Genomic DNA, 26,955 nt, shown 5'->3' with positions numbered 1-26,955 from the left:
GGGGGGAGAATAAAGTGAAGGGGAGTAGTGCTTTCATCCTTACAAACTTAGCAAATCATCAAAGTTAATCATCGTTAAGCTTATCCAATGAGTGAAACTGTTCAAAGTTTGTCATCATCAAGAAGGGGGAGATTGACATTGCAATAGGAGTTATAGATTACAAGTGTAATTGATATACTTAGTTTTGATGAAGACATGAACTTGAAGAAGACAAAGTCTATATGAAATTCAGACATTTCATTCACCCATACATGATTCGATAAAGTTCATGTATTAAACATACATGATTTTATTGCATAAAGTTGTACATATTTTGAAATCATGCATTGTATAATCATTCATCATGTAGGAGGTTCATTTCACTGTCAATGAAACTACTATTTGGCTCTATTAATCGATTAACATAAAGTGATAATCAATTATCCAGTCATGGAATCTGATAATCGATTAGGCAATATAATAATTGATTATTCAGATTTCCAGTAGCTTAAGGTTTTTGTCTTATAGCATCAATAATTTATTATCAAGAGTAATAATCGATTATTTCCATTAGAGATCATGTTTTTAGATTATCAATAATCGATTACTAGCTTAGATAATCATTTAGATCAAATAAAAAATTGTTTTGTGTCAAAACCATTTTTATTCTCATCAGTTCATGATGCGAGTTTTCAAATTTTCATATTTTCCAATAACTCTCTAAGTGAAATCTTCTGTTAATTTGAGTTAGTGTTTCTTTGAGATTCTAAGAGAGAAAAGATATCAAATATTCATATTTCAATAGAGTGCTTATTGAAAAAAAAAACTTGTATAAATCATCATTAGAATCTAGGGGTTCTTGTGATATTTTTGTTATTAGGTTTCAGTCATAGTTCATTTTTGTATTAGCATATTCAAGGTGAAAAGTTACTTAGATTTAGTTTTTCATAAGCCAAGTGAAGTAAGATTCTTAAGGGTCTTGAGAATTAGTGGTAGAATCTAGCTGCAGTTCGGTTTGTATCTTCACACTTTACAAAGGTCTTGGTTGAGAGTGATCAATAGTTGGGGATATACCATAAGTTAGTGTTGAGTATCCGAAAGAGACGGGTTAGAGGTCAAACCATCGTTAGAGACTCTAGGACCAATAATGGAGCAATTGTAAAGGTTTAATTTGAAGTGTGTTTTGTAAAAATACATTGGTTCCCATCAGGAATGAAAATCTCCTGAGATCAGAAGGGGAGGCCTGGATGTAGTTTGTAAGTGGACCCGAGATTAGTGTACTTTTGTTAAGTAATTTGGATCAACAATACTTGTTTTGGTAAAACTTGTTTAGCAAGAAACCTAGTCTTTCAAGATTTCAAGAATCATAATAATTGATTACTTTCTGTCAATAATCGTTTACTGAGTGAATAATCAATTACTCTGAGTGATAATTGATTATCCTGGTATGTGTTTGTGATATTCGCAATTAACTGGAAAAGCTGTTTTAGTAAACCGCTACACCTATTCACCCATCTAGGTATATTTTACTCTGATTTTACCCAACAGGTAGTAGATGGTGGCTTTCTAACTCCACCAACTCCAAGTGCTCTACCTTTATTACTATCTCCATAAGTGCGAAACCTTTGTTCGTTGGAGTGAGGAATGAAAATTAGTTTTTGTCACCCGTGATATGCTTAGACCAGTCCCTGTCCAGATATGATATTTCATTTGCGGCTTGCAAGCACTCCTACAAAACAATTAAACATTTTTATTAGGTACCCAATATGATTTCAGTCGTATGGGGTTAGCACCTTTCTCAGCCTACTTATATCTGCCAGTTGGAACACCAACTTTCTTAATATAACATGAATTAGATGTATGACCTATATATTTACAGTAAAAACAAGTAGGTTGATGTTGATGTATCCTACATATTGGTTTAAACAATGGATTTAGATAAATACTTTCCTTTTTAAAATTTTGCATGCTCTCCTTGCTAGTTTCCACATAGACATTTTTCACTTTACTTTTTGAATGTTGACTATTAGAATAGTCTACACCTCTTTGGTCATCAATATGCCTTTGATTTTTCAAAATGTTATCTATATTGTAACTACTATTTATGAGTCCATGAAGTTATTGACTTAATGATGCAACCTTTGTTTATAGAGTATTACAATTAGGACATTTAGAAGGCTTGACCTTTAAAAGGTCCATATCCTTTCTTAAAATATTGTTATGATTTTCCAAAACTATAACATCATTTTTCTGTTTTAGAAATAATTATTACCTCATCATCATCTTATTGCTGAGATTCCATCAAGGATAGATGCACATGTTCCTCATTCTCCTATTCTGTGTTGGAACTTGTGTCAATATCTTCCCATGTTATGTATGCTTGCATTTTGCCTTCTTTTCTGCTTTTCCCTTGAAGAGATTCTTCCCTAAAGTCGAACAGTCAATCTTAAAATGACCACGCTTTCCACACTAAAAATATATGAGATTCTTCTCAGATGTTGAGAATTCGTTGCTTCTTATAAACATCTTGTTTGGCCTAGTTTAGGCTTTTTTCTTTCTTTTCACATATTTGTATAACTTCTTGAGCATGAGGCTCATGTATTTCATTCCACCATCATATGTCTCATTCAGGATGTTTCACATGAATCTGCCTTTGCCTTTAAGGATATATTCTTGTGATTCTTTCCTTGTTCTTCCTATTCTTCAAGTTGGCTCAATTTCAACTCGTGTTCCTACAATACACCGAATAAAGTAGTCAACTCTAGTGTTCTTCATGTTGTTCTTTATGTTTTTGTGCTTCTTCTCTTTCTAGATATGGCTGTTACATTTGGTTTCCAAGTTCTAGTTTAAGACATATGGACTTTAAGATTAAGATCACTATTGGATAGGACTTTTCCTATATCGATATGGTGATTAGTATTGAGTAAACCTTCTTTGAAGATCAAATATTTTCCCTCTAGGTTTCATCCGAAACATTTCATACTCTTGTGAAAGAGTATTAAGTCTTGATCTCTTGACTTCTTCAGTCCCTTCATGAGTTCCCTCAAGAGTATCCCACATTTTCTTAGCGGATTTTTAGTTAGACATTCTGAAGAACTCATTTATACCTAAAGCAGAGGTAATAACATTTTTGGCTTATAGATTATATTGAACTTTCTTTTTGTCCTCATCATTCCAGACACTTTTAGGTTTGGGTTCCTTAACAACATTAATGATAACACTCAGAGTGTATGGACCCTCTTCTATATAATTCCAAATATCGAAATCCTGAGATTCAATGCATATTCTCATGTGGATTTTCCAGAAATCATAATATTCTCCAACAAAGTTTGGAGGATGATTTACATTGGAACATTCTCTTAGAAAATATTCTCTCAGATTACACTCACCAAAAATTACTAATTTAGAAGCACACCACTTTTAAATTATATATTTTTCCCTTTGCCGCACTCTATGGTGAATTTAGAGAAAAATGGTAAAGAAGAACTTATGTCTAGGGTTAAGTACTAATCCAATTTTGTAATTCTAAATCTATAACACTTGTATATTAGTCACACTAAGTAATACACAACTTCTCAAGTGTGTTCTTTGATAAAATTCAAGTTAAGAAAAACACTTTAACAACTTCTTCGAAATCAGAAAATTGTTAAGTTGTTGCACAAAGTGTATATATGGTTTTAGAAATTTTTTTGTGATTGAATGTGTTTGAATATGAATGCCTTGTGCCCTTAAATAGGTTTCCAATTCCATCATACCAATACAATGAGGTACGAGTCGATTGGAGTTGCATTCATTCATTTTGAGAGAACTTGTTTTAGTTTGAATATGAAAAACTGTTGTAGCAACGATGAGTAACCAATTACTCTAGAGGTGTAACTGATTACCAATAGTTTATGTCCCATCTAGTAATCGGTTACTTAATTGAGTAATCAATTACTCCAAGTTACTTTTGCTTGGTAACACTCTGTTTGGAAAACCAGTTACTCTATCACTTTAACTGATTACTCAGTTCGAGTAACTCATTGCTCATGTTTATGAAAGTTTAAGTTTATCTTTTAAACCAAGTTTGATATTTTAAAAATATTTTCTTGAGAGAATTTGATAATTACTTGGAACAAAACAAAATTTTAGGATATAAGTACCAATCTTAGAAAACTAAAATTCTTGATCACTTTGTTGAGCATGCTTCTACGTCTTCAAGGTCTTCAACAATTTTTCTTCTTTTATAATATTGGTGTCTTCATCAAAACCTAGTCAAGGTTGTGAATGCAAGCATGCAAAATCATTATTTTGATGAAGACTAAAGCTTGAAGATCATTATTTTAATGGAAACATGAACAACAACATCACAAGACTCCTATTCAAGCATGGATCATGAAGATTAAGAGAAATTATTTTCTTTTTAGGTCCTATAAGATGCTTTGAATGAATATAGTCTAGGATGAGTGAACCCTTGATAAATCTTACATAATATGAGCATATTGCATAAAATAGATTTTTCATACTTAACATTATTAAAACATATTTTAGTATGCATACATGATTTTGGGCACTTATAATCATATTCTTTTCAAAGTCATGCATCACAAATACATGATTTTGGGTACTTATAATCATTTTTTTTTAAAAGTCATGCATCATGCATACATGATTTTGGGCACTTATAATCGTATTTTTTTTAAAAGTCATGCATCGTGCATACATCATTCATGTTAGAGGTTCATGCATAATCAACCAAGTCTTTTTAAAAACCATTAATCGACTAAGACTTTGTCTAATTGATTAAGTCTTTGTAAATGAGAAACCCATTAATCGATTAAGGACATGGTTAATCGATTAATTTAGTTTTTTTTGGAATCTTGGAGTTTTTAAGAAACGTAAATTGATTAAGTGGAGATTTAATCGATTATCCCCAATAGAACAGTTTCAAAATAGAATAGAATTTTACCATCTTTCCCATATGCAAAGGTATTATCAATATACATTAATTTTTTAGAATTTAGAAAAGTAAGAATTTTCATACTTGATTCAAGAGAGATTGATTGAGAAAAGAGAAATACTTTTCATGTGAAAAAGAGAAGATATTTACTATCTTTGAAAAGGAGAGCATTTTCATATCTTGAGAGTTTCAAAGATTTTGCTTTTGTGAATCTTATACATTCATTTACATCTCTGTATGTGAGATTCGTGAAATGGGTTGTGTGCAAAATTGTTAGTATATTTTTTAGCACATTCAAGGTGTATTGGAAGTTGTACACATACTTTACGGTCATTATTTGCAGATTTATCTCTTTGTGGGTGTGAGGTATCACCTAGGAGAAAAGAGAGAAATTGGAGAAATCCTCGGTCGTGGTCTAGGTCTAAGAGAGGTCTCGTTGGGATACTTAGTTATAAGAGACATGGTGTCATTAGAAGCTAGGTCCAAGAGAAATCTTGGTGAAGAAGTGTTTGTATCAAACAATCGATTTATCCTAGTGAAGAAAACTTCTCAAGATTAGATGGGGAGGCCTAGATGTAGTTTGCACGTGGACAAGCAAATGAACCATGATAGAATCGACTCTGTTTTCTTCTATTTACCCTACTCTTTACTTACTCGCAATTATCGCTTTCTTGCATAGTTTGATATATTTCTTTAAGTGGTCTATGCATAAGTATTCTTGCTATATTAATTGCACTCAATATTCATCTTATAGAGCATATTAGGTTTAGTATAATCTCTGTTATCTTAATTTATCGAAAGAATCAAGAACCAAAAGATTTTTTAGAAAACAACTTGATTAATCGATTAAGTCTGCATATAAATGATTAAGTTTAGTGTGTTAATTGATTAAATTTTCCTTTAATCGATTAAAATCAATTATGTTTGAAAATATCTTTTGCATTCGAATCGAGTTCATTTGTAATTTGTCCCACCTATTCACACCTTCTCGGTGAAGATAGAACCCTTGCTAACCAACAAGTGGTATCAGAGCTAGTTCGAACATACTAGCTTATTCACTAATTCGTGTGATCCTAGCGATATACACAATGTGCTCTAAAATCCTTTTCGTGGTCAAGAATCCTCTATCAACCCCCCTTGTCGTTAGTTGAGAGAGCTATTCATGTTGGAAAGTCAGAATGAGGATCTTTATTAAGGGCATTGATATGAACATTTGGGAAGCCATACAAAATGGACCTCTCATTCCACTACAGTTGGTGGAAGGTGAAACCAAGAAAAGTCAAAGAGTCTTTGGACCGTTGATGAAAAGAGAAAAGTGCATCATAATTTGAAGGCTAAGAATACTATCACTTCTACACTTTCATATGATGAGTTCTTCAGGGTTTCATAATGCAAAATAACTATAAAAATGTGGGATACTTTACAAGTAACCCATGAAGGTACTAGTGAAGTCAAACGTGCTAGATTGAATGCTTTAACTCATGAATATATTTTGTTTCGCATGTTTCCTAATGAATCAATAAATGACATTCAAAACAATGTTTATGCATATAGTTAATCATCTTGTTGCATTAGATAAAGTGTTTGCTAATGGTGAATTGACTAACAAAGTTTTAAGATGTCTTGATAGGGCATGGCAACCTAAGGTGATGGAACTGGTCTGTTTGACACAACATTAAGAATTAGACCAAAGGAAGAAAGGCATATTTTTCAAAGCTACTATATCGCATGCAAAAACTCAAGAGGAGACTCCTTGTGATGAACATTTCAATTCCGCTAATAATGATGATGAAACCATGGATTTCCTTGTGAATAAGTTTAGAAAATTCTTGAAGAATAAAGGAGGATTCAGAAGGTTTCAATAGAAATAACCAAGAGACTTAACCAAGAACGGCAAGAACATAAAAGAGAAAATTACTTGCATTGAGTGAGGGAATGTAGGACACATGAAGTTCTCATGTCCTACCTATCTCAAAAGAGCTGAGAATGAGAAGAAAGTATCACATGACATGAAGGCTAAGAAGGCTTATATCGTGTGGAATATGCCCGATGAAGAAGCCTCATCAACCACCTCAAATGATGAAGAATCAACCAAACTGTGCCTCAAGACTCAAAATCATGGTACTTGCGAAACAAGCAAGCAAGGCAACTCGAGTGAGGTTAGTATTTCCAATTCAGATTATGATTCTTATGATTCCCTCACGTATGCTGTTTTGTATGGTGCTTATGTTGAATTACATGAAGAGCTTAAAAAGTTGGCTAAAATAAATGTCGATCGAAAAAGAGTAATTTGGGTGCATGAAAAGAAAATTTTAGAAATGTGGAAATTTATTGATGAACTTCAGCTCCAAAATGAAACTTCAGATCTCATTTATTCTAAATCTACATGTGATTGTGCTTCTAAATTGACTATGACACCCTCTTGTGAAAAATGTCCATTTTTAGAAAAAGAGAATGTGTGTTTGAAAGGAAAAGTTGCTAATTTATCTAAGGGTAGTGATTCTTGGATAACATGCTTGCACAACAAATAAATATTGGCAATAGATATGGTTAGGGATTTACATATGCTAAAAAGCAATTATCCAAGAAGTTTGGTGATTTATCGAAAATTTCGTATCATAAGTCTCCTACATGTTTCTATTGTGGTGTGTATTGTCATACTTCTAATTCTTGCCATATTAGATTGCGTGGTGTACCCAAAGGTGAATATATTTGGATAGAAAAGGGACAAGATCCCAAGGAAACTAACATTATGGGACCCAAGACTATTTGGAAACCTAAAACAAGCAAGTGAACATTATTTTGTAGGTGTGCCTAAGGACATTTGGACATCAATGGTATCTAGACAGTGGGTGTTCTAGACACATGATGAGTGATAAGTCCAAGTTTATTGAGCTTTCACCAAAGGAAAAATGGTCATGTCACATATGGTGATAACAATCATGTCAAGATACTTGGAGTTGGTAAGATTGGTAATGCTTCACAAACTATCATTAAGAATGTGCTCTACATGGAAGGCTTGGAGCATAATCTTCTAAGAATTAAACAACTGTGTGACAAAGGTAATAAGGTAACCTTTAACTCCAAGTGTTGCATTATTAAGAGTGACAATGACGATAGATTTAAATTTATTGGTCATAGAACTAATAACATATACATGGTTGATTTGGATGATATCTCCTCACTATTTTCAAAATGTCTTATTTCAAAATAGGATGGTATTTGGATTTGGCATAGGCAACCTGCTCATATCCATTTGAATCATTTGAACATGTTGTCTACTAATGAATTATTAATTGGACTACCTAATTTCAAATTTAAAACAAAAGAAACTTGTGATTCTTGCCAAAAATGAAAACAAATCAAAAGTTCAATTTCTTCTAAAAACATGGTATCCACAACAAGTTCAATACAATTACTTCATATGGGCTTGTTTGGAACATCTCAAATTATGAGTTTTGGTGGAAGTTATTATGCATTTGTTATTGTGGATAACTATTCAAGATTCACATTGACTCTATTTCTTGAACTAAAAAGTGACAAAATCAAAATGAATCATAAAATTGTGACCAAAAGAAGTGATCATGGTGGTGTATTTGAAAAACAAAAGTTCGACAAGTTTTGCTCGAAATATGGTATTGAACACTAATACTCTGCTCCTAGAACTCCTAAACAAAAATGGAGTTGTTGAAAGGAGAAAACGAGTTATTAAGGAGTTTGCTAGAACCATGTTGAATGAGAGCAAAGTTCCCAAGTACTTTTGGGCGGATGCGGTTCATAATGCTTGTTACATTATGAATAAAATAGTCTTGAGGACTATTCTTAAGACAAAGGTAAGATTACACCTATAGGGGGTGAATAGGTGTAGCAGATCAATAATCTTGCTTTTCTGATATTTGCACATAATACAAAGTTGTTGTAGTTAATCGATTATCAGAAGAGTTAATTGATCCAGGACAGTTATGTTAATCGATTATAACCAGTACGTTAATCAATTATATTGGTGGTTACTCTTTGAAAAACAATTTTCTTGCTTTGCAAAACAGTGATGAATCTAGATCTTTACTAACTTAATATTGATTCGTGATTATCAGCAGATTAACAACAATTAACAATTAATCACAAAATGAAATTTCACAACATAAAGCAATAAAGACAGAATCTGAAAGAGATAGGGAAAGAGAAAATTGTTCTCGAGAATTTTATCTTGATTCGTTTGTGGGTCCACGTGAAAACTACATCTAGTTCTCCCGATTGATCTGAGAGATATTTCTTCACTACTAGAAATGTAATTCAGTTACAAACACACTTCCAATATTCCTAGACAGAAACTTCCTTCCTGAAACCGTTGAGCCACCAAGCTCAGTTTGACCTATATCTATGCCTACTTGGATACTATACCGTTCGCACAATTTGGCCCCAACCGACACTCTTTGCTCGAATCAAGACTCCCTGTCCTATGAAGATCCCTAATTCGCAACTTGTGATGATACCATACACCACGATAATTATCCTCAACTTTACTGAATTTTGCCGAGTTACTTTGCGCACAAGATTGTGCGGATAACAACAATTAAATCGGCTCTACTATAACCCTTTACAGAATGATCTCACAAACATCCCTAATAACTTAGTGTAGAAATCATGCAAGGTATTTCAATTGAATGAAAAATGTTGGCACATTGGAAATACTCTCTTCATTTTCTCTCTTTTCACTCATGAAAAAGTTTGCAAGAAAAAATTCAAAGAATCAACACACTAGCTTTGAAAACTTTAGCACCATGAATCTTTGTTTTTGTTTTCTCTTAGTAATTTTCGATACTCAATGAAAGTGTGAAAAACATTGCTTTAAAACTAATTTAATTATGTTGCAAAATAACAGAATCAGTTCATGATTGACACAACTGATATTAATCGATTAACGAGTTTCTTGAAAACAAATTTTTAGTTAGGGCTTAATCGATTAAAAGCTTACTTAATCGATTAATAAGCATAGATCTTGGGAGGTTAGCTTCTGTAACTCCATTTAATCGATTATGACTTTCCTTAATCGATTAAAGATTTCACCATTACTTAATCGATTACAGACTGGGTTAATCGATTAAATTCGTTAAAAATGGTTTTCTAATTTAAATTGTAAACACTCTATATGATGAATGATCATGCAATCATGATTAAACCTTTATACATAAAATCATGTATATATATATATATATATATATATATATATATATGTAGGTGTTATGCTTCATTTTATGTGATTTTTATTTTAGACTCCTTGTCAGACATTTCCATCTTGGGTTTACCTACCCGAAGAATCAATACTAGGCAATCATTTTAAAACTCTAGAATGTAAAAAGCAATCCTAGATTCTATGACGATGACCTTGAGTTCTTGGTATGTTGTTTGTTGAGATGTCCAAGTCTTCAAGCTTCCATGTAAGACCTTGTCTTCATCAAAACTTTGCAGGTCGGTTATAATGGCATCCTTTGACTATTTTCCATTTCACTATAAACTGTTTAAAGGCCGAAAACCGGATATTTCTCATTTTTATGCTTTTGGATGTAAATGCTTCATTTTGAACAATGGAAAAGAACTTTTAAGAAAATTTTATTCAAAGGATGATTTAGGAATATTTCTTGGGTATTCTATTCATAGTAAAGCATATAGAGTCTTTAACAAAAGAACATTGACGTAGAAGAGTCTATTCTTATTGTATTTGATGAATCTTCTATAAAAGAGGAGAAATGTGTAGTTGATGATGTAGGTACTCTTGAGGACACATACTTGAAAGATCAAGAATCTGAAAAAGTAATCCAAGAATATCAAGATTCAAGTCAAGAACATGCAAGGATGCCACAAGCATGGAAGACAAAGAAATGTCATCCTAATCCTATTGACAACGTTATACGTGACATTTCTAAGGGATGGTAACCAAAAATTCTTGGCACAATTTTTTTAATTTTTTTGCATTAGTTTCTCAAATTGAGCCTAAGACCATCGATGAGGCCATTGAGGATGAACATTGGTCACTAGCTATGCACGAAGAGCTAAACCAATTTGAAAGAAATAATGTGTGGGATTTTGTCCCTAGACCGAGTGACCATCCTATAATTGACAGAAAATGGATTTTTAGAAATAAACTTGATGAATCCGGGTTAATTATTAGAAACGAAGCTAGATTGGTAGCTAAAGGTTACAATCAAGAAGAATGTATTGATTATGATGAGCCTTATAATCCCGCAGGAATATTAGATTCTATTAGGATGCTTTTAGCCTTTGCATCTAATATGCACTTCAAACGTTTTCAAATGGATGTAAAAAGTGCCTTCTTGAATGGCTTTATTCAAGAAGAGGTATATATGGAACAACCTCCTGGTTTTGTAAACTATCAATTTCCTAACCATGTTTTCAAGTTGAAAAATGCCTTATATGGTTTGAAGTAATCTCCTAGAGCTTGGTATGATAGGCTTAGCTCATTCCTTTTAGAGAAGCGATTTGCAAAGGGTAAGGTTGATACCACTCTTTTTTTTACAAAAATCTGGAAAAAAAAAGATCTTGTTAGTTCAGTTATATGTTGATGATATTATATTTGGTGCTATTAATGATGTTAGTGTAAGAATTTATCAAATTTGATGAAAGGAGAGTTTGAAATGTCTACGATGGGAGAGCTCACTTTCTTTGTTGAGCTACAAATCAAGCAGATGGTTAATAGTATATTTGTCCATCAAACAAAGTATTGAAAGGAGCGTTTGAAGAGGTTTGACATGGAAAAAGCAAAGGATATTTCCATATCTATGGCTACTTCATGCTATCTTGATAAGGAAGAGAAAGGCAAGTCTGTCGAGGTAACAAAATATTGTGGTATAATGGGTTTTTTTATTTATCTAACTTCAAGTAGACCCGATATTATGTTTAGTGTATGCATGTGTGCTATATATCAAGCTAATCCTGAAGAATCACATCTCACGACTACTAAAAGAATTATAAAATACATGAAATGAACCTTATGCACGGTGTTATGGTATCCCAATGATGCATCTTTGATATTAATAGGTTATTCCAATTCTGTTTTTATTGGATGTAACATGGATAGGAAAAGTACTAGTAGTACTTGCCACCTATTTGGAAGCTCTCTAGTTTCTTGGAATAGTAAGAAGTAAGCATGTATTGCTCTTTCAACTAATAAAGTGGAATACATTAACACCAGTGTGTGTTGTGCTTAAATCTTATGGATGAAGCAACAAGTTTTAGACTTTGGTCTTGTGCTTAAAAAAATTCCTATCAAATGTGATAACACTAGTGCTATAAATCTGTCCAAAAATCCTAGTTTGCATTCTCACACCAAGCATATACAAATAATGCATCATTTCCTACAAGATCATGTTCAAAAAGGTGATTCTGTGATTGAATTTGTTGGAACTTCAAAACAACTAGTTGATATTTTCACCAAACCTCTTCCTAGAGACACTTTCTTTGTGTTAAGAAGAGAGCTAGGAATTCTTGATGAATCACATATTTGTTAGTTGTATCTAACTTGTTTTAAAATTCATGAACCTTTTATCTTTATGCATGCCTATCTTGTTTGCTTGAATGCATGCCATAATTATTCATATGTGTTCTTATTAGATTAAGTACCCTTGTTTGTGGTTGATCATCATTTTGGATAAGTTATGTCTAGTTAGATCTTAGCATTCCCTATGAAAACGTTGATATGTCTTGATTGATGTGAAAGAAGTGTCAATAATCGATTATTTCCGTAGTTAATTGATTACCTGTGCTTATTGTCAAGTGTTTTAATAAATTAAACAACCCTTATTCTATTATCAGGAAACAATTTTTAATTATGTTAATCGATTAAACTAGCCATTAATTGTTTGTCTGAGGAAAAATTTTCATTTTGTTAATCAATTAACACTACTTAATTGATTAAGTATAGTTCTAGTGACAATGATTAAATACAAATTTCAAAACCCTAGAACTTCATATTTCTCTAGAAATATTCCCTAAACCTCAAATCTTATGTAATGTGTGTCAAATTAGGAACCCTTCTATCGATTTTCATCCACTCTATACCTATTATCCTCATGTTCCATCAATTATCCCTCAAAATCACATAACCTAGAATTTCCCCTCTTTACAAACCCTAACCCTAATCTACGAAATTGATTAAGGTAATCGATTATCTATCAATTAAGTTTCAATTATGAGTGAAGGAAGGCATAAGAGAGTGAAAACTACTACTACAATTCATCGTTCTCTTCACCATCCATGGCATATGAGAAACATGGACGTTGGTAGTTCACCCTCTACACAATGTGGCAAAAATTTCATTGGTACTGATCCCTATTACTCTGTAGCTCTCTGAGCAGCAAGTTTAGCAAAGTTTGTTGGCCAAAAATAGACTACATTCGGTATACAAACATCACTTGGATGGGGAAACAAGGCTTCCAATTCCCTCATGAATTAGAGGCACAAGGGGCTAACACTTTTATGGAATTTCATGGTAATATCTACCCCTCTTTAGTTCGGGAATTCCATAGAAAGTTTCAATTTAAGGATGGAAAATATGTTAGTGTTGTGAAAGGAAAATTGTGTTGAGTAAAATCAGAGTAAAACGCACATTGAGGAGGGTAAATAGGTATAGCTGCTCACTAAAGCCGCTTTTCAGATTGATAGCAAATATCACAAACACAGACCAGGATAATCGATTGTCACTCAGAGTAATCGATTATTCACCCAATAATCGATTATTAACAAAAAGTAATCAATTATTCTAATTCTTGAAATCTTGAAAGATTAGGTTTCTTGCTAAACAAGTTTTACCAAAACAGTTGTTCCTGATTCAAATTACTTAAGAACAGTATACTAAAGTGATAAGTCGACAATATGCTGATTAAGAGTCAATTAAGCAATTGAATGAATCAATACCAAAATACATAAAAACTGAATAGTAAAGATATTAAGGATAGAGAAAAGTGTGTCAAGAGATTTTATCCTAGTTCGTTTGCGGGTCCACTTGCAAACTACATCCAGGTGTCCTCTTCTGATCTCTAGAGATTTTTCTTCACTATGGAAACGAATGTACTTTTACAAAATACGCTTCCAATTAAACCTTTACAAATGCTCCATGCTCCCTTCTTGGCCATAGAGTCTCTCACGATGGTTTGACCTCTAACCCATCTCTTTCGGATACTCAACACCTACTTACGATATAGCCCCAACCATTGATCATTCTCAACCAAGACCTTTGTAAAGTGTGAAGATACCAAACCTAACCGCAACTAGATTCTACCACTAATTCTCAAGACCCTACCGAATCTTACTTCACTCAGTTAATGAAAAACTAAATCTGAGTAACTTTGCACCTTAAATGCGCTAATACAAAAATGAACTCGGGCCTAAAACCTAATAACATAAATTTCACAAGAACCCCTAGATTCTAATGATGATTAATGCAAGGGTTTTTTTTTCAGTATGCACTCTATTGAAATATGAAAATTTGATATATTTTCTCTCTTGAATCTCAAAGAAACACTAACTCAAATCAACAGAAGATTTTGCTTAGAGAGTTCTTGGAAAACATGAAAATTTGAAAACTCCCAATTAACCGGAAAAGCGGCTTTAGTGAATCGCAACACCTATTCACCCCCTCTTGGTGTATTTTACTCTAATTTTACCCAAACCAATTAGAAGAAAAAATGTTTTTATACTAAATAGTTTTATGTTTGTTCTAATCGATTATATAAGTTGGTAGTCGATTATCGATAAGCTAAAAACAAGATAACTGATGGAAATAATTGATTATTACTGTTGATAATCGATTATTGATGCCATAAGACAAAAACCTTTAGCTACTAGAACTCTGAATAATCGATTATTATATTGCCTAATCGATTATCAAATTCCATGACTGGATAATTGATTATCACTTCATGTTAATCGATTAATAGAGCTGAAGAGTAGTTTCTTTGATAGCAAAATGAACCTCTCCTACATGATGCAATGCATGATTTCAAAGTATGTACAATTTTACGTAATAAAGTCATGTATGGTTATTACATGAACATTATCTAATCATGTATGAATGAATGAAATGTCTCAATTTTAAGTAAGTCAATTTTAGGTCTTGTGAGACTTCCATCATAGGTTCACCTAACCTAGACTCAATCTAACCAATCATCTTAGGACTTCTATAAAACATAATAGTTTTCCTAAATCTATGGTAACCTTGAGTATTGGCATGTTGCTTTGTAATGTTGTTTAAGTATTCAAGCTTTCATATGGACTTTGTCTTCTTGAAGTTCATCATCAAAACTAAGTACGTCAATCACACTTGCAATATTTGACTCCTATTGCAATGTCAATCTCTTCCTTTTTGATGATGACAAACTTTGAAAATTTTCACTATCTTGATAAGCTTAACGATGATTAACTTTGATAATTTGCTAAGGTTCAGAAGATGAAAGCACTAATCCCTTCACTTTATTCTCTCCCCCTCAATCTAAGACAGAGGTAGTGTGGGTAGCACAGATCATTCCCCCTATATCTAGCTTTGCGGAAGCATTGAAAGTACAACCTGCAAAATATCAAAAACAACAATTTCTCCCCCTTTTGGCATGATCAAAAAGCAATAAATTATTATGAATAAAATGGCCAAAATTAAGGAAAGACTTTAACAATTTGTATATTGACTTAATCAAATCAGAAATTGTATAATTGATCAAAAACTTAAAGAATTGAACAATTACATAGGTTGATTGCAAATAATTGATTATCTACATATAGTAATCGATTATTGTGCTCAATATTCGGAAAATTTTATAGTTTAAAGACATTGAATTTTCATAACAATCGAAAGCATATAACTATCCATTTTGCATACTGAATCTTACAAAATTACCAGGTAGATAAAATATGGTCAAGAGAAACATATACCAGGCATTCATGAAACAAAATGGTCGACATCCAACAAATTGCACATAAAAACCATAATACGAGAAAATAAAATGTTCAAGTTGTATTACAACCGTAGAGTTAAGTAGTACCAATGAAATATAGCAAAGTATAAGACCCGAAGCAACAAGATCAAAGTACACACACACTTAGACCAACACTTAGCTAGGAAAAGCTAGATAATCATAAGCTAGACTAGATTTCAAGTGGTGGTGGTGGCAGATTCTCGCCTACGGTTCTCCTAATAAAGTTAATGTGTTCCATTTCCTGAACCATTATTTCCTCCTACTTTTGGAACTTCACCTTCACAACATCCACTTAGGATTTAAAGCAAGTGTCAATGCGTGCATTGAAACGTTGTTCGTTATGGATTGAAAGTGAGTGTCAATGCGTGCATTGTGACGTTGTTCCAATGCGTCTAGATGAGATAACCGAAATGGTGGTTCATGAGACACATTTGAAGTCTCAACTTGTGGTTTCTCATGGTGTTGCTCATTAGGATTTTCAGCTTCTTCATCATCAACCATCTCAAGATCCATAGTAGTATGATCCTCTTGTTACTTCCAATCTACACCATATTTTTAAATTCCCATATTGTGAATCAGATTGTCACTTACCAAGTTCTTTTGGGAATTCACACTCATGATCTCCTCATCTAATGTATCAATACCAAGATGATCAATAATTCGGGAAATATAGTTCCTATAGGCCAATAATCTCGATGAAGAAGATACAATCCCAAACATGACTTTGAGGATTTCAGCAGGCCAATTAACCATTATTCCTTCTTTAGTAGCGAACATCAAATTAAGTTTGTTGATGGTGGATTGAGAGTGGTTGGTGTTCCTCTGAACTAAAATATAAGCTAGTAGATAGTGTAGTAACTTTTTTTCGACCGAAAACGCACCAACTTTTGTTTCCTCTCCTTGAACATAGAAGTGAGGCCCTCTAAGATAAGACTTATACATCTCCTCTGTATCATAGGGTTCCCATGACTCATCATGGCAATAACCAAGAGGAGCCCCATCACTTTTAAGACCCCCGACATTCAGAAAAAACTCATTATCCAGATTAAACAATCTTCCTTTCACCAAAGTCATATATACGCCATTTTTATATTGAAAATTAGCATAAAATTTTCTAACTAGAGAGGGATATATCTTACTATTCCACTTGATGATGTCACTAACTCTTTGTATCTCCAAATGGTGTAGAAATTTGAACCCTTGCTGCACAATCCAAGTAAGGTCTACATATCTGATGTAGGTCTGCTTTCTGCCTAGGAACATAGCCAATCTCTCTGCTTGGTGATTAGGAGCATAATATAGATCACTCTTAGTTCAGGTTCTACATGCTCTTGCATTTGATGGACCACATGTTTCAGAAGTTCTATTGCATTTTTCCAAGTGCTTCACACGGTAAGGTCTCTCATCACTCATCTTGCAGAAAGGGGATGGTATAATTGATTATCTAATTGATTTTTTGAATTGAACTTAGGGTTTATGAATTGGGAATTTTTGGGAATAATTGGATTTTTAGGAATTTGGAATAAATTGAACGTAGAGATGATAGATAGAAGAGAAGGGGTTGCATGAAATTTAGCTTAGTACAACTAATATTGGGAATGTAGAGATTCTTTGAATTGAACTTGTGCTTCATATGAATTTACCCTAGATTGAATACTTCAATATGTTTTACTAGTACAGGTAATTGATTATCTGTAGGTGATAATCGATTATCGCTGTGAGAATTTTCAGAATTTAAAAAAAAATCTCCTAGGTAATTGATTAACCACAAAGAATAATCGATTATTTTAAATTTTTTTTCCCAGGTAATCGATTATAGTTTTGAATAATCAATTACTTGTAGTAATAACACAAATTTAAGTACTTTTGGTGTGGTTCTAGGTGGATGCTAAGATACTATTGGTAAAAGCCTATCCTAAGAGTCTAAGACACATTACTAAATAAGCAAAACAATCATGAACTCAATTATAAAAAAGAATGAAGCATTCAACTCAAATAACATATTAGCATATATTAGAGGCATGGCAAAGTCATATATAGAACCTTGAGCATGCTAACTTAGATAAGATTCATCAAGAATTCCAAGTTCTCTTTGTAGAAAAAAGAATGTATCCCTTGGCAGGGGCTTGGTGAAAATATCGGCTAGTTTCTTTAAGGTTTCCACAAACTCAATAACAAAATCACCTTTTTGCACACGATCTCTAAGAAAATGATGCCTATTTTCAGTATACTTAGTTCTTGAATGCAATATGGGATTCTTAGATAGGTTTACGACACTAGTGTTGTCACACTTGATAGGTATTTTATCAAGCTTTAGACCAAAGTCTGACAATTGTTGCTTCATCCATAGAATTTGAGCGCAACACACACCAGCGACAATGTATTCCCCTTTGGCGGTTGATAAAGAAACACAAACTTGCTTTTTGCTATGCCGTGACACTAAGCAGCTACCTAAGATGTGGCAAGTCCCACTTGTACTCTTATGGTCCAATTTGTCGTCGGCTAAATCAGAGTCCGAGTATCCAATCAAAGAGAGGGAGGCATCCCTAGGATACCATAATCCCATGTGTATAGATCCTTTTAAGTATTTCGTGATACGTTTCACGGCTGAAAAATGTGAATCTTTAGGCAATGATTGGTATCTAGCACACATAAACGCACTAAACATAATATTGGGTCTACTAGAAGTAAGATATAATGAAGAGCTAATTATACCACGATATTTGGTTACCTCAATAGCTTTTCCCTTTTCATCTTTGTCAAGGTAGCAAGATGATGCCATTGGTGTAGAAGCTTCTTTTGATTTATCCATGTTGAATCTTTTCAAAGGCTCCTTACAGTATCTTGATTGGTGAACAAAGATTTTGTTACTCATTTGCTTTATCGATAGCCCTAGGAAGAAAGTTAATTCTCCCATCATAGACATATCAAACTCTCCTTTCATCAAATCAGAAAATTCCTTACACAAGGTATCATTAGTAGCACCAAAAATAATATCATCTACGTAAATTTTTAATAACAATTTAATTTTCATATTTCGATATAAAAAGTGCAGCTCTCACAAACCCTTTTTTCTAACAGAAATGAGCTTAGTCTCTCATACCAAGCCCTTGGAGCTTGTTTCAACCCATATAAAGCCTTTTCGAGATTAAACACATGATTTGGGTATTTATAGTTCTCAAAACTACGAGGTTGCTTAACATGCACCTCTTCTTGAATGTAGCCATTCAATAAGGCACTTTTAACGTCCATTTGGATGAGTTTGAAATTCACTATAAAAGCATAGGCTAATAGCATTCTAATGGCTTCCAACCTCACAACATTGGCGTAGGTTTCATCATAATATATACATTCTTCTTGATTATAACCTTGAGCCACTAATTTGTTGTGAAAGACACATTTTGTGCTAATGATAGCATAATCACTTGGATTAGGGGCCAGGTCCCACACATTATTTCATTCAAACTGGTTTTGCTCTTCTTCCATAGTTATATCCCAGTGTTCATCTTCTGAGGCCTCGTCAACATTTTTAAGCTCAATTTGTGAAACAAAAGCAACAAAATTACAGATATTGCGTAATGAGTTTCGGGTTACCACTCCCTTAGTAATGTCACCTATTACTTTATCAATGGGGTGGTCTTTCTTTGTCTTCCATGCTATAGGCATATCTTGATGATCTTCACATTCTTCATGATCTTCTTGTACAACATGTTTTATTTCAATATCTTTTGTATAAGCGTCTTCTAAAGCACCTGGAACATCACAAAAAACAACCCTTATCTTCTCTTATGGAGAATATTCATCAAAATGAACAAAAACAAATTCTTCTACATGCATAGTATGTTTGTTATAAACTCTATATGCTTTACTATGTGCAGCATAACCAAGAAATATACCCTCATCGCTTTTGAGTCAAACATCCCTAAATGATATTTTCCATTATTCAGTATAAAGCATTTACGACCAAAAACATAAAGATGTGAAATATTTGGTTTACGGCCTTTTAATAATTCATATGGTGTTTTAGACAATGAAGGCCTAAGTAGTACTCTATTTATCACATGCATGTAGTATGCAACGCATCGACCAAAAAGTATTTTGGAACCATACTCTCATTTAACATCGTCCTAGCCAACTTCTCTAAGACTCGATTCTTCCTCTCAACAACTACATTTTTTGAGGGTTTCAAGGAGAAATATATTTGTGTTGGATACTATCCTTCTCACAATATTTATTGAACAGGTGGTACTCAAATTCCTCACCATGGTCAATACGAATAAACACAATTTTATGATTAAATTAGTTTTGAAGTTGTTTGGCAAGATTCTTAAAAGATTTGAATGTATCAATTTTCAAGGCAAGAAAAATAGTCCATATAAATGTAGAGAACTCATCGACTATCACAAGCGCGTAGTAGTTACCACCAAAACTCATGACCTATGAGGGTCCAAATAAGTCCATGTAGAGTAATTCCAATGGCCTAATTGTGGATATCACAGTTTTTTAGAAAACAAACTATTCACTTGCTTGCACTTTTGACAAGTGTCGCAAAAGTCATTTGTTTTAAAGTTCAGTTTTCATAAACCATCTACTAAATCCTTAGATGACACTTTTCTAGATGTTTTAAGTGAATATGTGCTACTCACCGGTACCAAACCCAAATATCACTTTCTTTTGAAATAAAGCATTTTGAAAACAAAGAAGTGATATCTTCCAAGCCAATCATGTAAACGTTATTAATTCTATGATCTATGAATTTAATTTTATTATCTATGTCATTGTGGATAATACAACATTTAGAATTGAAAGATACGTTGTTACCTCGATCGCACAATTGGCTTATACTTTCCAAGTTATGCTCCAACCCTTGGATAGATGGCTTATGCTCCTAAACATTGATTTGGATTATGGTGTAATTTTATTTCTTTTCTTCATTTGTATCATCTTTTGATTTCAATACATCCAAGTTATTACTTTTGGTTAAGTTTTCAAAATCATTTGAATATTGAAATAATTCCATATTTCAAACCAATTTTCTCCTCAAGAATTTTTGAATGATAGTTTATGTTTCCTTGTTCATTTTTTTATGCAACATAACACAAGAACCATCAAAAACTTGTTAATCATTATTTTTGCTATAATATGCCTATATAATTTGCTTCTAATACAATTCATTTTGATTCGACATAACCTTATATTATACTACAATTAAATCTTGATAGAGATCCAAGTGTAAAATAGTAAAGTGTTAAACTTTATAAATTTTATTTGTTGATTAAAGATTCCTAAAAACATAACTTCAAACCAATTCATGTTTTGTAACTTTGTACATAGGAATAACATGCAAAGACTGAAATCCAATCAATGGATTGTTACTTGACAAATAAAGAGTGATGAATAATAATCTAACCACTAACATTTACTTTCTGTCATTTACTTTCAGTCATTTACATTTCAGCAACTAACATTAACTTTATCACATTTACATTTCCACAACTAACATTTACTTTTTGTCATTTACATTTCTGCAACTAACACTTATTTATTGCTTTATTATTTATACCAACCCTTTGAAATAAGTGGTATGGTTAACTTCTAACTTTATCTTTTTGTTCATTTTATTCTTTGATACCAACCTTTCATAAGAAATGGTATGGTTAACTTAATAAAATGAGACCGACCTTTATGGTATGGTTAAAAGAAACCTGAAAAGAGAGTAAATAAATAAAGTCACAAAATAAATTGTCCATCACTCATCACTCTTAATAAATAGAAATAACTTGCACACTAGGAAAACCCTTTCAACGAGTGACACACGCCTTGTTGTTGAAGGGGGTTTCCCTGTGCAGAAATCCGCTTTCAACAAATTGGCGTCGTTCTAGGGAATTGTTTTTAGAAAAATTTTATATAGTATATTATATCATTAATAATTGTGCATAAATTTATTTTTACTTTTTTTTACAAATTTATTAATTTTAATTTGTATAAAAATGTAAATTACAAAACTTTGTAAAATCATGTCTTTTCTACTAATCTCTTCCTTGGAAATAGACAGAAGTCTTTCTGTGCATGAATTGCAGGAATAAGTAGATAGAATTCTCTTTCGATCCTGAGTTACAAAAAACCTTGAGAAAGAAGAAGAAAGCACATAAAAAAGCTAGACAAGCCCAATCTATTCCAAAGGTAGTAGATTCATCAATGGCCGACAATCAACAGAATGCTGATGGTTCACGAGCTGAAAACCAACCAACTGTTGAAGGTTTTGTCAGCTTCAACCCAAGAAACATGATCAAAATAGGGAGGCCAACTGGTAATCAAAAGCCTCCATAGATGAAGTATGGATTGGTACAACTCATGTACGCAAATCCTTTTGTTGGGCTAGATCATGAAGATCCCTACAACCACCTGACTAAGTTCTATGAACTAGTCAGGACTACCAAGATATCTGAGGCAGAAGAGGAGGTTGTGTTTCTTAGGCTTTTCTCATTGACAGTCAATGGAAAAGCCAAGGAGTGCTTCCTGGATTTACCTCCACATATCCAAAACAACTAGAATTTGGTGGAGGAGAAATTCATGAACAAACACTTTCCGCAAGGGAAGTTTATGGATATGAAGACTGCCATATCCATCCTTGCGCAACCAGTGAATAAAAGCCTTTGTGAATCTTAGGACAGATTCAAGTCTATGCTGAGGAAATACCCCAACCACATGTTTGATGTGCAAACCCAAATTCATATTGTTATCAATGGGTTACAACAACGACACAGATGGATTCTAAATGCAACTGCGGGTGGATAACTGTGGAAAAAACCCCCACAAGAGGCCATTGGAATCATTGAGTTCATGGTCCTAAATGATCAGAAGAGTCAACATCAGAGAGGACCCCCACCAAGGAGAATAGAATCTTGGAACTGTGTCCAGTAGATGATGTGTTGGCTTAATACAAACTACTTCAGCAACAATTAGATGAAGTATCTCAAAAGCTTAATGATATGCATAGACAGATCATAGAGTCTTCAAAGAAGCGGGTTTTTAGATGTGACTAGTGTATGGATGATCATGACATGGGTCAGTGCCAGACTCAGACTGAGGAGGTCTAATTTTTCAACAATCCTCCAAGGCAAAATTTCCAGAACAACTACCCAAGAGGAGGAAATCAGTTTCAAGGAAACTAACCATGGAAGCAGGACAATCCTCAAAAGCCACCATTCTATCCCAGACCCAATCAATACCAACACCCTAACCAAGATAAGAATATTAAACTTGAGGTCACTCTGAACTAATTTATGCAAATGACAATGTCCAACCAGAAAAGCACAGATGCTTCCCTTAGGAACATGGAGATGCAAATTGGGCAGTTGGCCAAACATTTGGCAAAAAATGAGAAAACAACATTTTCTGCCAACACTGAAGTCAATCCAAGGGAGCATTGCAAAGCTATCTTTCAGGGTGAATGTAGCCCAACTGAGCAGGATGATGGGGTTGGTGGTAAAAGCTGGACTTTTGTAGGTAACATGCGTCAAGCTAGTGACGGTAAAAAAATGCTTGCTTGGAGGCAACCCAGTACATTTTAAAAATATATAAATATGTTTTTATTCATTAAATTTATTTTGTCCTATTCTTTATTTTTATTTTTTATTTTTTTGAAAGAGAAAATTGAGAAAAATTATTTTGGTCCCACAAAAACAATTTTTGAAAATCGAATAAAAGAGGAAAATGAGTAAAAAAAAATTTGGGATCAAATGGGCCTAAAGCATGAGCAAACACGGCCCAACATGGGCAAGTCAAAACCATTCAAAGTTGCTTGGTGCGCTTCGCAAGGCTAACAAGGCACCCAGCGCCCCACCCGACAGCCACATAGGAGAAAATCTCCCAAAAAGAGGATTTTCCTTATCCTCTTATCCTTTTTGAAACCCCATCGCATTAAAACCCTTCTTTGACCGAAAATTCACTCTCATCCTCATTTTGGAAAACCTAAAAAATTGTTCTCTAACATCTCTCTTCAAAAGCTATCTCCTTTCTTTAACAGTTTCAAACTTCAAACATGTAAGTTCAATATATTTCATTCTTAAAAAGCTTTAATCCTCTTGTTATGTTCTTCTTGAAATCTTTTTGATTGGGAAAATTTTGAAACATCAAGTCAAACTTTTCACAAATGTTCATAGAAAATTCCCAAATCAAAAAGTTTCAAAAATCTCCATTCTTGGAAATTTTGAAGAACACATATGTGATTTTTAATCTCTTTAACCTTTCATGAATATTTGTGTTGAATATGAATGAAATATTGTGCTTGTGAAAAACAATTTCTTAAGAAAAAAGTTTGAATTTTGAAATAGAAATTTTTTTCTACGATTTTTTTTCTCCAACATCAATGTTGGTTAATTCATAAAATGTGTGCCTAAACATGACTCATTCATGATTTTAGAAAAGCAAAATTTTTAAGGCATTAATTTGCTCACAAAGTATTTGTAAAAATGACTCAACCAAGTGGTAAAAGTTTTAGGAAATTGAGTATGTTTTGAGCCAAAATTTAGTTCTAAAAATGCAAATTCTAACCACATTAAAATCTGTTTTGTGGCTGGAAATTTTATTGCTTTGGCTTAAAGACTCATCTCAAAAGTTTCTTAAAGGAGAAAAAGTCCATACATGCACAAAATTTTGAATTCTTGCAAGTTGTATGAACTTTGTGTTGTATCCTCATTTTTTCATGAACCAAATGCCTTAAAAATATTAAAGAAAATTGTTTTGATGTGTTAATTAGCTTTTGGGGCTGTTTTGAAACATATGATGCAAACAAAGATTTTGAAAATTTATACATAGGCACTTTTTGTGAATATGTGATTTTTTGCTTAATTGATTGAAAAAGTATGATGTTGGGGCTGTTTTGATTGTGTTAAAAACATCATAAATTTAACAAAGCATATTCACAACTTGAACATTAAAATGAGCCAAAAAGCATGAGAAAAATTGAATGCCTTAAAAAAATGTATGCTTACTTAACAACATGCCTTAGAAAAGCACCAAATTTTTCAAGAAGGATGCTAAGCATATGTTCAAGGAGAGCACTCTCAAGAGTGCACCGGTCCTAGAAAAATTGTTCGACTTGGAAGAAGAAGAATTTGATGGGTTCATACTCATGGTGTCCAACTTCGGATGGAACAAGCTCACAACGCCCAACAAGATGTTTTCTTTGGATGTTGTGAAGCATTTTTATGCCAACTCAATCATGTCGGGGGAGGCAAGAGCTAATAGATACCCTTGGGTAAACGGTAAGAGAGTGTACTATGATCAGTACATGATCAATGATTACCTTGGAAACCCATGGTCTCCAACCCCAAATTGTGACCATGACATTTGCACATTTCAACTCAAATTAAGAGCATCAAGTTCGGGGGAAGGAGAAATACATGATGATGCTCAAGTAAGAAGGAGCTTATGTTTGCAAGGATTGGAGGTCAACCAAAGTGGCCCAGTGTTCTGATTTTGTATGACTCAAGCATCTCAACTTTGCACCTTCTTTGTGTTGCCCAACATTTGGTCGACTTCTCATGTCTCGGATCTACCTCTAGGAAAGGAAAAGCTTATCAAATCCATCTTTGCGGGAGACTCCATTGACATAACGGTCGTCATTCAGATGCCATCAATGATTGTATAACAATGGGTATAGCTTCTTTGATTTTACCATCATTTATCACTAACTTATGTAGGTATCAGGAAGTGACCAGACCTTATGGGGAGATCATGGTACTCAAGACCGAGATCAACACCTATTATGTCCAATCCCATTGCAAGGAAAGAAGTTTGGCCCAAGCTAGGGCCAATTTGCGGAAGAAGTTTGGACATGTGTGTAAGACTGAGATGGCAACTAAGAGGGGGTGAATTAGTTGTTTAAAACTATGCAAATTGTAGAAAACCAACTTAAATTAACACTTTTTAGGTGAATTTTGCATGATTAAATAAATTAGTTCTTTATTAATTCTTTCCCAAGTTTTCTTTGAGATTTATAGGAAATTGAATATTAAAGAATAAATTCAAAGATGGACAAGAATTCAAGCCAAAATTCAAGACAAAAGCTCAAAATGAATTGCTAAAAGTAATCAAGTTAAAGCATGGCATGCTATGTGCTTAATTTTGTTACTTAGCCTTGAAGAAAGGTAGCTTACTTCGTCTTGAAGAAACCTAAGTTAAGGTAGGCCAAGCAACTTTCAAAAATCAAATGCTGACCTTAACTTAAAGAAAACAGCCCAAAAGTGTCAAGCAACCAACAAAAATCAAGTAACAAACCAAAGGAAAAAGGGTTGCTTTACCATGAAGAAATCAAGCACAAAGCTGTCCAGCCAAGCCAAGCACCAAGCACCAGGCTAGGTCAGCCAAGAACCAGGCCAGGTCAGCCAAGCACCAAGCACCAGGCCAGGTCAGCCCAGCACCAAGCACCAGGCCAGATCAGCTAAGCTGCTGAAACAGACAGCTTAGCGTGGAACCAGGTCAGCTAAGCTGCTGAAACAGGCAGCTTAGCATGGAACCAAGTCAGCTAAGATGCTGAAACAGGTAGCTTAGCGGGGAACCAAGTGTGCTAAGCGGTTGGCGCCCTATAAAAATGATTTCTAGGTCAACTCATGGAACATCTTACTTTTTCTTTGCTTAAAGGCCAAGAACATGACCTCATGGATGACATAAGACTATGATAAGAAGGAGGAGATGTCACCATGCATGTAACCTAACCTACCATAGGGGTCAAGTTGGGGCCAAAGTGGCTCTTCATTGGGGCCAATGGTGAGCAGCTTAGCTGCCAAACAGGGCAGCTGAGCGCCCAACTCTTTGGCCTATAAAAAGGCAAGAAATTCTCATTTGTAAAACATTGTACATTCATTGTAAATTCTTTCTAGTTGATTCCTCCTCTTTTCCTTTCATTTTAGGTAGTTTTTAGGCTAGTTTTAGAGTAGTTTTTCATATAATTCAAGAGGAGAAAGGAGAAGGCAAATGAGATGCACAAATCCATTTTGTAAACTCATTTGGAACCTAAAGCATCCAATCCTTGGATGGATGGCTCATCAT

This window comes from Lupinus angustifolius, chromosome LG15 (assembly GCF_001865875.1).
Source record: "Lupinus angustifolius cultivar Tanjil chromosome LG15, LupAngTanjil_v1.0, whole genome shotgun sequence".
In the NCBI taxonomy this organism is placed as follows: Eukaryota; Viridiplantae; Streptophyta; class Magnoliopsida; order Fabales; family Fabaceae; genus Lupinus; species Lupinus angustifolius.
The sequence above is the reverse complement of the archived record's forward strand: the minus strand, read 5'-3'. Positions refer to the sequence as shown.